Consider the following 12,524-nt stretch of genomic DNA (forward strand, 5'->3'; position numbering starts at 1 on the left):
TGTGTCACTCTGACCTCTGATTATTTTTTTTTAAAGATTTTATTATGCATTCATGATAGACACACAAAGAGAGACAGAGACATAGGAAGAGGGAGAAGCAGACTCCCTTCAGGGACCCCAATGCGGGACTTGATCCCAGGACATTGGGATTATGACCTGAGCCAAAGGCAGACACTCGATCACTGAGCCACCCAGGTGCCCCCTGACCTCCAATTCTGTCCTCTCATCTCTTTCTCTGACTCTGAGCCTCCTGCCTCTCTCTTATTTATAGGGATTGTTGTGATTGCTTTGGATGTACCCGATAAACCCAGGATGATCTTCCAATCTCAAGACCCTTAATTTAATCACACTTACAAAGTCCCTTGTACCACGTCACACAAGATATTTGCAGGTCTTAAGCATTTTGACATGGCTATAGTTGGAGGGAGGGGTTATGGGTTGAATTGTGTCTCCCCAAAACATATATTTATTCTACCCTAATAGAGACTTCAGTATCCCACTCTCATAGATAGAAGAAAATAAATAGGGAGCTAGAGAACTTGAACAGCACAATAAACCAAGTAGATCTAACAACATCACAGAACATTGTGCCCAGCAACAGAACCCACATTCTTCTCAAGTGCACACAGGACATTCTCTAGAGTGGGCCATATGCCAGATGGCAGAGGAAATGTCAACAGACTTCAAAAGGTAAGTATCATACAAAGTATCTTCTCTGACCACAACAGGATGAATTTAGAAATCAAGAACAATAGGAAAACCCAGAAAATTCGGGAAGTAGTGGAAATTAAATACCACAGCCTTAAGGTACCAATGAGTCAAAGAATAAATAATAAGGGAAATCAGAAAATACTTAGAGACAAATGAACACAAAAAATGCAACATACCAAAATTTGTGGGATGCAGCAAAAGTAGTAGTCGGGGGGACTTTTATAGCTATATATGCTTACCTTAAAAAAAAAAAAAAAGAAAATCTCAAATCAACAACCTAACTTTACAGCTTAAGGAACTAGAAGAAGGACAAACTAAATCCAAAGCTAGCAGAAAGAAAGAAATAATAAAGATCAGAGCTGAGATAAGTGAAATAGAGAAGAGAAAAAATCAGAAATTTTTTTAAAAATCAAAAGTAAGTTCTTGAAAAATGCCAACAAAACAGACACACTTTTAGTTAGGATGACTTAAACAGAAAAGAGAAAGCTCAAATTACAAAAATCAGAAAGGAAACTGGGGACATTACTACTGATCCTATAGAAATAGAAAGGATTATAAAAAGTACTATGAACACTTGTAAATGAAACAAAGAAGACAACCTAGATGCAATCCCTAGAAACATGGAGCCTACCAAGACTGAATCACAAAGAAAGAGAAAAGCTGAGTAGATCTAAAACTAGTAAGGAGATTGAATCAGTAATCAACATCTGACAAAAAAAAAAAAAAAATTCCCTGGATCTAATGGCTTCCCTGGTAAATCCCATCAAATATTTAGAGAATAATGCATACCAATCCTTCCCAAACCTTTCCCAAAAAAAATGAAGAGGGAATGCTGCCTAAGTCACTCTATGAGGCTAGCACTGCCCTGATGGCAAAGCCAGATGAAGACATTACAAGAAAAGGTATCCCTGCATCACTATTGATACAAAAATCCTCAATAAAATACTAGCAAACTAAATTAAACCTGGCCAGAGATGCCTGGGTGGCTCAGCGGTTGAGCATCTGCCTTTGGTTTAGGTCATGATTCAGGATCCTGGGGTCCTGGGATCAAGTCCTGCATAGGGCTCCCTTGCAGGGAACCTGCTTCTCCCTCTGCCTGTGTCTCTATCTCTCTGTGTGTCTCTCATGAATAAATAAATAAAATTTTTAAAAATAATAAAAATAAATAAATTAAGCATAGCCAAATGGGATTTCTTGCTAGAATGCAAGGATGGTTTGACATATAAAAACTGATCACTGAGATAAACCACATCAACAGAAGAAAGTGGGGGAGCCACATGACTTCTTAATCAACGCAGAAAAACCATTTGATAAAATACAATACCCATTCATGATAAAAAACACCCAGTAAAGTAGGAATATAAAGAAAGTACCTCAACATAATAAAAGCCACGGATGGAAAACCCACCAGAAATACCATATTCAGTGGTGGAGGGCTGAAAGCTTTCTCTCTAACATCAGGAACAGCGCAAGGATGTCCACCTTTACATGTCTGTGCAACATATGTACTAGAAGTTCTGTCCAGAAAATTTGGGCAAGAGAAAGAAATAAAGGGCATCCAAATTAGAAAGGAAGAAGTAAAATGATCTCTGTTTGCAGATGATATCCTAAAGATTTCACACACACACACACAAACACACACACACACACACAACCCTATCAGAACTATCAGAACTAATAAATGAGTTCAACAAAGTAGCAGGACACAAAATCAACACATAAAAACAGTTATGTTGCTATCCACTACCAATGGCCAATTTGGAAAGGACATTAAGAAACCAATTAAGAAAAGAAAGGAAATGAAGAAAGCAGCTGTGTGTACTTGGCTGTATGAGGAGGGTGCCACTGCTGGGGGATACCCACACCCCAAGGTCAGAGGCAACAGAACTGATGCACATCTGAATCCATCCTTGTGGGCTCCAGCTCCGCTCGATGGTTCCACTTGTTCTTCCTCTCCTTTCTTGATGTCTACTTCTCTCCCACCTTTATGTCCTGGGGACTTCAATTCCCTCCCTCCCTGCCTGTCTTGGGGACTTCAGGCTCCAGCATCAGCTGCAAGGATAACAGCCTTCCAGAGACTGCTTACCCAGCCTCCACAGTTGCAAGCTGCCCACCCTCCAATCCCTATGACGCATTCTTCTAAACATACACACACATGAACACACATTTCTCTAGGCAGATGTGAGAAACAGAGCTTTGAGCGTCCCAGTCCTGCTCTCTTGTGGCTTCTGTCCTCACCGTGACAACGGTTAATTATTAACCTGTAATCAAAACATCCACTCCCCCATCACCTCAAAGGGTGACTTGGCCCACAGGAAGCAGTAGTGTGTAGGGTTCTGGCAGCAGGCAGCCCTGTCTGCCCAGAGGCTGCCCAGGTGCAGAGAGTCCAATAGCTGGGGTTTCTCCAAAGCTTCTCAGGGTTGAGGTGAAGGCTGGCCTTGGTGCATGACCCAGCAAGCTCTGCTCACTCTCTCGCTAGTGTGAGGGATTCTAGGTGAAAAGATTCATCTTTACAGATCCTTGGAGACCTTTCTGAAATACGTGACTACCTCTGCTCCCAACAGGCTCCTGTGTTTATACCCAACACAGATGTGTACACTTGTGTACCGAAAATATGCACTGGAATGTTCTTAGCAGCACTCTTTGTATTAACCAAGAAGCAAAATGACGCAGATGCCATCAAAAATAGAAGAGTAGAGGGGTGCCTGGGTGGCTCAGTGGTTGAGCATCTACTTTTGGGGTAGGCCATAATCCCGGGGTTCTGGGATCGAGTCTCGCAATGGGCTCCTCACAAGTAGCCTGCCTCTCCTTCTGCCTCTGTCTCTCTCTCTCTCTCTCTGTCTCTCTCTGTGTGTCTCTCACGAATAAATACATAAAATCTTTAAAAAGAAAAAAAGAGTAGAATGGATAAATGAACAGCACCACAATCGTGCGAGGGACTTCACAGCCGTGAGCACGTGGGGACTAGAATCCTATGCAGCGGTACAGCTGAAGCCCACAGACGTAATGTTGGTGGAAGAATCCAGACAGAGGGGTGCATGCGTAGAAAGAATATACACTATGAGTCCATTTAAGTTTAAAAAACAGGCAAAATGAAGCAAATGCATTGAAAACCAGAATAGTGTTTACTTCTGCGCTTACGATGTATGTACTTTTCTCGCTCACTTCAATGAAAAGTAAAGACAAAAAGGTCCATGGTGACAGCTGGAGCCGTGTTGCAGGGCCCGGGAGTAGGAGAAAGAGAGCTTGGTGGGGCTGACGGGACACACGCCATCGCACCCCCAGTGGAGCGGCCAGTGACGGCTAACCCGGGACGCTGCTGACAGGCCAGAGGCCAAGTGGCCTGTCCAGGAGGCCACCTTGTGCTCAAGCTCACCTTGCAGAGCATACCTACCTCAGCCCCTATCCCCCCAACCATCCCCCTCACTGGCTTCCACTTCAGTCACTGGGATATTAGCTGTGAAGCCTTCAGCCGCCATACATACAAGCAGCTGGACTACCGTGGGGCTGCCATGTTGTAAGGAAGCCCAAATCAGCTTGAAAGAGAGAGAGAGAGAGAGAGAGAGAGAGAGAGAGAGACTGTAAGAAGAGCCCCTGAGACTTCAAGAAAGTGATGCCTGGTTGGTCCCCAAGGCCTTCAGCTCGTGCTGCTCCGACTCGAAGCGTGTCTGATGGCAGCCACATGAGATCCTGAGTTAGGATCTTTCAGCTGGACCCTTCCCAAATCCCCGACCCCACAGAAGCCATGAGAGACAATAAAAAGATTGGTGACATTTTCTGGGCTGCTACATTTAGGGTGATTTCTTTCTATCTTTTTTTGTTTAATTTACTGTTAATGATATATTTTTTTTAAGATTTATTTTTATTTATTTATTTATGATAGACAGATAGAGTGAGACAGAGAGAGAGAGAGAGAGAGAGAGAGAGAGAGAGAGGCAGAGACACAGGAGGAAGGAGAAGCAGGCTCCATGCACCAGGAGCCCGACGTGGGACTTGATCCCAGGACTCCAGGATCACGCCCTGGGCCAAAGGCAGGTGCCAAACCACTGAGCCACCCAGGGATCCCCTATCTTTTTTTTTTTTTTTTTTAAGATTTATTTATTCATGAGAGACACAGAGAGAGGGGCAGAGACACAGGCAGAGGGAGAAGCAGGTTCCTCACGGGGAGCCCGATATAGGACTCAATCCCAGGACCCCAGGATCACGCCCTGAGCCGAAGGCAGATGCTCAACCACTGAGCCACCCAGGCACCCCAGGGCAATTTCTTACACAGCAGAATGTAACTGGAATACCTCATTTGAGTGATTTGTGGAATGCTGGCAAAACCCCCAAATCAGAGAACTTTGGGCAAGAGACAAGGCCCACGGAGCCTGGGTCCGCTGACCCCAGGGTCCCCTGGGTCAGGGGGATCAGAGCTGCACCCACTGTGTGAGTTCCTGCTGCTCCAGAACGGTGTGCAGGGTGCTGTGGCCGAGTGAGCAGCCGGGGTGGCTCAGGGAGGGCCTGGAGACCCCTCACCCGGTAGCCAAGGGCTGAGGGGAGGTAGCGGCGACCAGGAGGGGTATCTGCTCCCAGCCCAGTCTCACCCTGCAAAGAGAAGTGAACGGCCACGATCCAGAATTGACTTTTGAGACCAGAGGAAGTCATAGACTCTGCAACCCTGGAGGAGCTCAGGAGCTAACGAGATTTTAATATTTCAGAAGCTTCTGGGTCACAAACGGTGTTTCAGAGGCTTGCAAAGTTCAGGGCCGTGCCTCGCGTCACCCAGCCATTCAATCCAGAGGCACAGTTGAGGCTGTGAGGTCAGGCCCAGGAGCAGCCCACCTGGGCTTCCAGCCATCCCTTGACTAACCTTCACGGGATGGGGATACCCAGGGGGTGACACAAGGTCGGGCAAACCTGGTCAGGTCCTCATGGCTGCTGTGTCCTGGCCGTGCTCACAGGGGCAGAGCAGGGGCGCGGGGAGAGCCCACAAGGGGGATGCCCAATGGAGCAAAAAAGACAGGATGCAGGTCAGCAGGGGGGATGGGAGGGGCCTCCCGGTGTCTGGGGACAGTGGCCTCCAGCAAGGTAGCCAGAGTGGGCTGCGGACAAGGGGCATTTGGCCTTGGAACAGAACAACAGCAGGTAACGGCAGGTGGGGGGAGGGAACAGGAAGGGGGGCCGTTTCCTGGGGACCAGGGCTCGGCGAGACGTCAGGAACATAGGTCCTTCCAGAGGACACCATGTTCAAATGCTCACGCTTTGAGCCCAGCAGAGTGGACTTTAAACAAGTCTCTTAATGTAGCACTGAGAGAGGGAGAGACTAGGACCCCGTGAAATGACACTGGACCGGCCCCCGGGCATGGTAGGAAGCAAGGATGGAAGCCTCCAACCTCCTCCTTAGATCAAGGGGGTCACCGTGAGAAGGCTGTGGGCACCCTAACTCTGCCCCAGGCCCCAGTGGGGATAGACACGGGGTGAGGATGGGGGCACACCAAGCTTTGGAGTCCCGCAGGCCTGGGCCCGAATCTGGTTCCGTCACTTTATACTGTTAGGCCTGCCCAAGCGACTTAACCTGAGTCCATGTCCTCACTCGTTGATGGAGGGGAGGCGGGACCCCCTACGCCCGGGGTTGTGAGAACCAAATGGAGCCCCATTTGTGGGGAGCATCAGCCATAGCCCCTGACAGAGTAAAGGCCTCACTGCCCGGGGTGTCCACTTGGGAAATTCAGAGCTAAGGAGAGCCACTTCTTAATTTATACCATAATCAGGATTTTAGCTACTCTCTGTCTGGTCATCATGCGTGTTCGTCCCTCTTTAGCATGTCAGACAGCGCTGAGGGCATCTTACTCATATGACTCGGGTGGCCTGCTCCATGTGCCCACTCCTCCTCATCTGGGCTAAGTCAGAGATCCTGCTCTGAACCGGAACCCCAGCCCAGAAATTTCGATGGTCATGCACCATCTGTCTCTCTGATGTCTGAGGACAAGATGGCACATGGTGTCTGGGACACAACACAGAGCTGGGCACACAGAACAAAGAGAAAGTTTGGTGCTGGGGCCTGCCTCCCAGTTTGGTGTGAGCCCGGGGCAATGACTCCTCAGCAGAGGGCCAGGGTGCACCATAGCTGCTGCACGGTGGTCCCGAGCCAGGGCCCGCGGAGGGCGGCAGTGAGAAGGGCCAGGCCTGGGAGCCAAGGGCTCTGAGCCACCACCTCCCGGCCGTGGGACCTGGGAAACATCACTGAGCCCCTCCTTGTCCCTACCTCAGTGAATTCCTTCAAAGATCAACACTAATAGGGGCACCTGGGTGGCTCAGTGGTTGAGCATCAGCCTTGGGCTCAGGTCGTCATCCCGGGGTCCTGGGATCGAGTCCCACATCAGGCTCCCTGTAGGGAGCCCGCTTCTCCCGCTGCCTGGGTCTCTGCCTCTCTCTCTGTGTCTCTTGTGAATCAATAAATAAAATCTTTAAAAAAAAATATGGGGGATTCCTGGGTGGCTCAGCGGTTTAGCCCCTGCCTTTGGCCCAGGGCGCGATACTGGAGTCCCGGGATCGAGTCCCACGTCGGGCTCCCTGCATGGAGCCTGCTTCTCCCTCTGCCTGTGTCTGCCTCTCTCTCTGTGTCTCTTGTGAATCAATAAATAAAATCTTAAAAAAAAATCAGCACTAATAATTGCCCCTGCTTCCCAGGACATCCAAATTTGATGATTTATTTGTACCGGGCAACCTCACTGATTCTCACCACACCGCTAAGCGTGCGGCCTCTCCAGCATATGGAACTGGTTACAACACAGATTCTGGCCCAGGAGGACCAGGGTGAGGCCTGAGATGCTGCACTCCCCACAGCGCCCAGTGACCCCGCGACCACTGTACAGCAAAGCTGTAGAAGGGCCATCCTAGCTTCCCGCCCCCGCTGCTTCACCCAGCAGGGGGCCTTGTCTCCCTGCCCAGTGCCCCTCGCCCCTCGGTGTAAACCAGCCTTGAATGCAGTCTGCACTGTGCATGGAAGTCTGTTTACCGAACATCTGAGTTTTTCTTGGTGTCACAACCTCCCCTTCTGAGAGCATCCTGTGCTCCTGGCTCCCAGGGCTACAGAGCCCCGGGGGCAAGGGGGCAGCTCTGCAGTGGGCTGGTGCGACTACCTCCTCCTCCTCCTCGTGGGCTGAGCCTCACTGAGCCAGGCCACAGCTAAAGGCGCTCTGTGGTTTCCATGACCCGGTCACCTCCAACCCACACACCCCTCCCTCACTTGCCTTGCTTCTCTCCAAGCAGACCAGCTGCACATCCCTGGTGGCCAGGTCATGTCCAGCGTACCAAGTGTGCGAGTTGCCCAGGGCTGCCTTAATGAAGCGCCACACCCTGGGTGGCTTCAAACCACCCAGATGCACTGGTTCACGGTTCTGGAAACCTGAAATCCAAACTCAAGATGTCAGCAAGGCTGTGCTTCCTCTCAGAGAGGATCCTTCTGGCCTCTTCCAGCTGCTGGTGGCCCCGGCGCTCCTGGCTGTGGCAGGGTCACCCTAACGTCTGCCTCTGTCACCACATGGCCATCCCTTTGTGCATCTGTGTCTCTTTCCTCTTCTTATAAGGACACCAGTCATTTTGATATGGGAGAGCTAGGTTCTTATCTCACGGAGTCGAAAGGTGAATCTTGCGGACAAAGGAGAGTGAGTAAAGCGATAGAAGTATATGTGCTGCCGAAGCGAGCACAGCGATAGAAGTTTGTTAAGTGAGAATATAGACAGAGCTCTCAGGAGTGAGAGGGGTCCTGACAGGGTTGCCACTGAAGGTTTTTTGGTTTTGTTTTGTTTTGTTTTGCCACTGAAGGTTTTTTAGGCTGCTCTGTTATTGAAAACTTGACCAGGCAGCTTGTGGCCTTGAGATTCTTGGTGCTGTCTTGAGTGGTCGACATATGGTAGGTTCTTGGTATCCATCAAAGGAAGATATTCCCTAACATTTTGGAGCTAGGGAGCCAGGTTTATTTATTATTTTTAGTTTTTTCTCTGTTTTTGCTGCCTTATCTCTGCTTCCTTGGGATGGGTAGGAGCGTGACTCTGGGCCTTTCGGGGTCTTTGGGATCTATGGGAGCCTGACTCTCGGCCTTTCTCTTATCTTTTCCTGCCTAGCCCCATCTGTTCCTAACTCAGTTTGGGGTTAGGGCCCCATTCCAATAAGACCTTCATCTCACTTTGATTACATCTGCCAAAGTCCAATTTCCACATAAGGTCCCAGGAGTTGGAGCTTAACATATCCTTGGGAGGAGACCCAATGAAGCATATAGGAATGTGGGACCCCAGGGATGTCCTCAGTCCCTTGGGCAAGGCCCCTAATCCTCTGGTCCTCAGTGTGACCATCTGTAGACTGGGGCCAGCAATCCATTTCCAGCTGCTTCCAAGGAGATGACAGTTGTCCTCCTAATCCACAAGGGCATCTGCCAGAGGATGGGGAGACTGGGCTTTGAGTCCCTACTTTGCCACTGACTAGCTGAAGACATCAGCAGGGGCCGAGCCTCTGTTTCTGGGCAGCAAGATGGGGACAATGACATTTGTGGTAGCCTTGCTGTTGAGCATGAAATGACCCAGTGGATCAGGAGGCTGAGCTCAGGCATCCCGAGGCTCAGACCCCTGATCCATGGAGCTGCATCCGTCCCCTCTCCTCCTACTGAGTGGGGACCACTGCCTCCCCGTTGGGCCTCCCTGAGTCCCACCACCTCACTGGCCATCACCCTACCTGCAGGGCCGGCCCCCCAAGGAGATCCACTTCCCCGAAGGCCCCTGCAATGACCACCTTCTTGGCAAGCTAGGCCTCCCGAGGCTTGTCGTAGCAAAGAAAGCTGCCTTTATTAAATGCTTCTCCACTCAATTAGGGTTTTCTACAACACAGAACATTTTATTAAAAGACCCGAAGATAAATTATTACCAACCACTAATGATTATATTTAAAGGAGCAATACATAATTTAGAACTAGGTTTAAAGAAGTTAAAATACCTGGTATATTTTTAGTTGGAACAGTCTTGGGCACTAATGACAGGAACTCAGCACCATGGAGCTCCAAGAGGGAAGGGAGTGTGTTGGTTCACGACGCTAAGTCCAGGGGGGTCGTTGGGTTCGGACGCTGCTGGATGAGGGGCTCCAGTGAGGGATGTCCTTAGGCTGGCTGTTCCTCTGTCAGCTGCTCTCCTGCCAGCTGCTTCTGTTCCTCAGCTCAGAGCCCACGAGAGGGCAAGGGGGCCCACGGGCACCTGCAGCCTTTTACTCACCACCTCCATATCCCGGAGGAAAGACGTGCCTTGTCCCCAGCAGCTCCAGCCAAGGGGCCAGCTTTCCAGCTTGGGTCCCTTCCCTCCCCACCCAGAGCATGGGACCTACAGTTGGCCAGACCTGGTTCATGCCCACCTTTGGAATATGTCAGGGCAAGGGAGCATGAGGTCCACCCTGAACCAAGGATGAGGGCTGCGAGTGGGTAAGGAGCGGGTCTCCCAAAGAGGAAGACGGTCTGGTTGAGCTAAGAATGCCTTTCCCCAGGCCCTGGATTCAGGAGCCTTTGGTGACTCTTCCTTCTCTGCTCACCCCAGCCCCAGATTTATGTCAGGCATGAGTCAAGGGCACCGACTTAGTCATACTTAACCAAGTTCCTGGAAGCCCAAGGAAACTGTGGGATGACTCCAGCTCTTGTGGTCGTGCACATAATGTCACCAGGTCTGCTGACCCCCAGCCCTCAAGGACGGCACAGGCTGGGCCCAGCGACCAGGCAACCTCAGCTTACTAACCCACTTCATCCAGCCTCCTCCCCCAAGGGCCTCAATCAGTCGCCCCACCATTAACTCTGCGGGGCTCCCTCCATGACACCAGCTCCTACTTGAAGCTCACTTGATTGTATCTCAGAGGGGGTCCCTCCTTTTTATCCCTTTATAACTAATGTGAATTGCCCCATCGCTGTGGTGATCCTGGGCCCCAGCCCGTTTCCCTACATAAGGATGACTCACAGTATCCGAATTTACTCTGAGGCAGAGGCAGAGGGTGCCAACAAAGTGAGGCATAACCACAGCGGTCCTGACCACACCAGACTCATGACCCCTCAGTTTCCTGAGTCCCTGTCCCGTCTCCCGTGTCACTAGGCCCTCCCACCATGTCCACGAGGCAGGCAGGGACACCTCTGTGACACCTTTTTATGGAGAACAACGAGGCATGTCCTTGAGTCAGAGTCTCTGACCCTGTTTGTGATGGGGGGGGAGCTCTGTCCTGGGGTCGGTCAGGTCAGAGGGGAATCTCATCTGTACTGATGACCACTTGGGTGAGGCATTTCATGCCCCTCGCCTGGAAAATACAGATAATCCTTAAAACCCCAGGGTGGCTGGGAAGATGAAATGAGATATCGATTGGGGACGTGAGGCATAAACTGTAAAGGGCCGTGCATGTTGAAGGGGCTGTCACCGTCTTCGTCATCATCATCCTGATTAACAGCCTCCCCACAGAGGGAGGCCACAGGTGACAGCCAGCCTCCAACCCGCCAGGCCGAGCAGGTGCCTGGAGACACAGAGCCCGACGCAGGCCCCGGTCAGCCCAGCAGGGACAGCGACATTCCTGCAGGAGACGGAGAGGCCCGGACCACGATCTCCGGAACAGGAGCTCCCACGGCCCCCCCAGCAGCTGCTTGAGAGTTGGAGCAAATAAGTGCTTCGGGGCATCTCGCAGCGCAGTGAGCAGAACACAGTCATTACTGGAAATGATAGGCGCTGGGTGATTGAGGGCATTCTTCTCCGCCGAACCCGAAATTACTTTCGCTATTGATGGGGGCCTAATGGGAATAGCAAAAAAAAAAAAAGAAAGAAAGAAAGAAAAGAAAACCGCGCAGGGAGCCCTGCTGTATCCTTGGCGGCCTCCACGGCCTGGAACGCCCTTGGCTCTGCCCTCCATCCTCGTCGGCGCTGCCTCCCGGGGTCTGGGGCCCCCGGAGGGTGGCGTGTCCTGGGTTCAACAGGCAGCAGATGCGTGTGGTAAGATGTGCCCAGCACTTGCTGGGTTATTAATGATTCAGCCCATCCTCACCACGGGTATTTGGTACTAGAACCTGTCTCCTGGGGGCGCTGGCTGCTGCCTCGTCCGTTACTCTGATTTCTAGCACCTTCTATGCTCTCAGATCCCCACCCAAGCACTGTTGTGTTTTGCTTTTCTTGTGGTAAGATGTATCTAATGTAAAATTGACTGTCTTAGTCATTTTTAAGTGCACATTCAGTGGCATTAAGGGCATTCACATTATTGTGCAACCCACCCATCTCCCGGACCTCGTCATCTTCCCAAACTGAAACTCTGTCCCCCACGAAGATAATGGCTCCCTCTCCACCCCCAGGCCCTGGCAACCACCCTTCTGTTCTCCGTCTCTATGAATTTGACTACTCTAGGTACCACACACAAGCAGAATCATACAGTATTTGTCTCTTTTTAAAAAATTATTTTTTTCTTTTATCTATTAATTTTTTTACACTGTTTTTATTTAAATTCAATTTGCCAGCATATAGTGTAACACCCAGTGCTCATTCCATCAAGTGCCCTCCTCAGTGCCTGTCCCCCAGTCACCCCATCCCCCTGCCCACAACCTGCTCCACCACCATTTGTTTCCCAGAGTTAGGAGTGTCTCATGGTTTGTCTCCCTCTCTAATTTTTCTTACTCAGTTCTCCTCATTTCCCATATAATCCCTTTCACTATATCTTATATTCCCCATATGAGTGAAACCATATGATGATTGTCCTTCTCCAATTGACTTACGTCACTCAGCATCATACCCTCCAGTTCCATCCACACCGAAGCAAATGGTGGGGATCCGTCCTTT

General features: G+C 50.4%; 2 long non-coding RNA genes across 2 annotated transcripts; one reads left to right on the plus strand and one right to left on the minus strand.

The window, feature by feature from the left end:
• The first annotated feature begins 618 nt into the window (after positions 1-618).
• Positions 619-4,487, plus strand: LOC140600758 (uncharacterized). The gene is made up of 2 exons (XR_012003929.1): positions 619-690; positions 3,889-4,487. It is a non-coding gene; the product is annotated as an uncharacterized lncRNA (long non-coding RNA).
• Positions 4,488-7,959: 3,472 nt separating this feature from the next.
• Positions 7,960-12,260, minus strand: LOC140601760 (uncharacterized). Its single transcript, XR_012004824.1, has 3 exons — positions 9,682-12,260; positions 9,424-9,565; positions 7,960-8,101 (listed from the first exon to the last, which is right to left on the minus strand). It is a non-coding gene; the product is annotated as an uncharacterized lncRNA (long non-coding RNA).
• Between the last annotated feature and the right edge of the window lie 264 nt (positions 12,261-12,524).

This window comes from Canis lupus, chromosome 12 (assembly GCF_048164855.1).
Source record: "Canis lupus baileyi chromosome 12, mCanLup2.hap1, whole genome shotgun sequence".
NCBI classification, from domain to species: domain Eukaryota; kingdom Metazoa; phylum Chordata; class Mammalia; order Carnivora; family Canidae; genus Canis; species Canis lupus.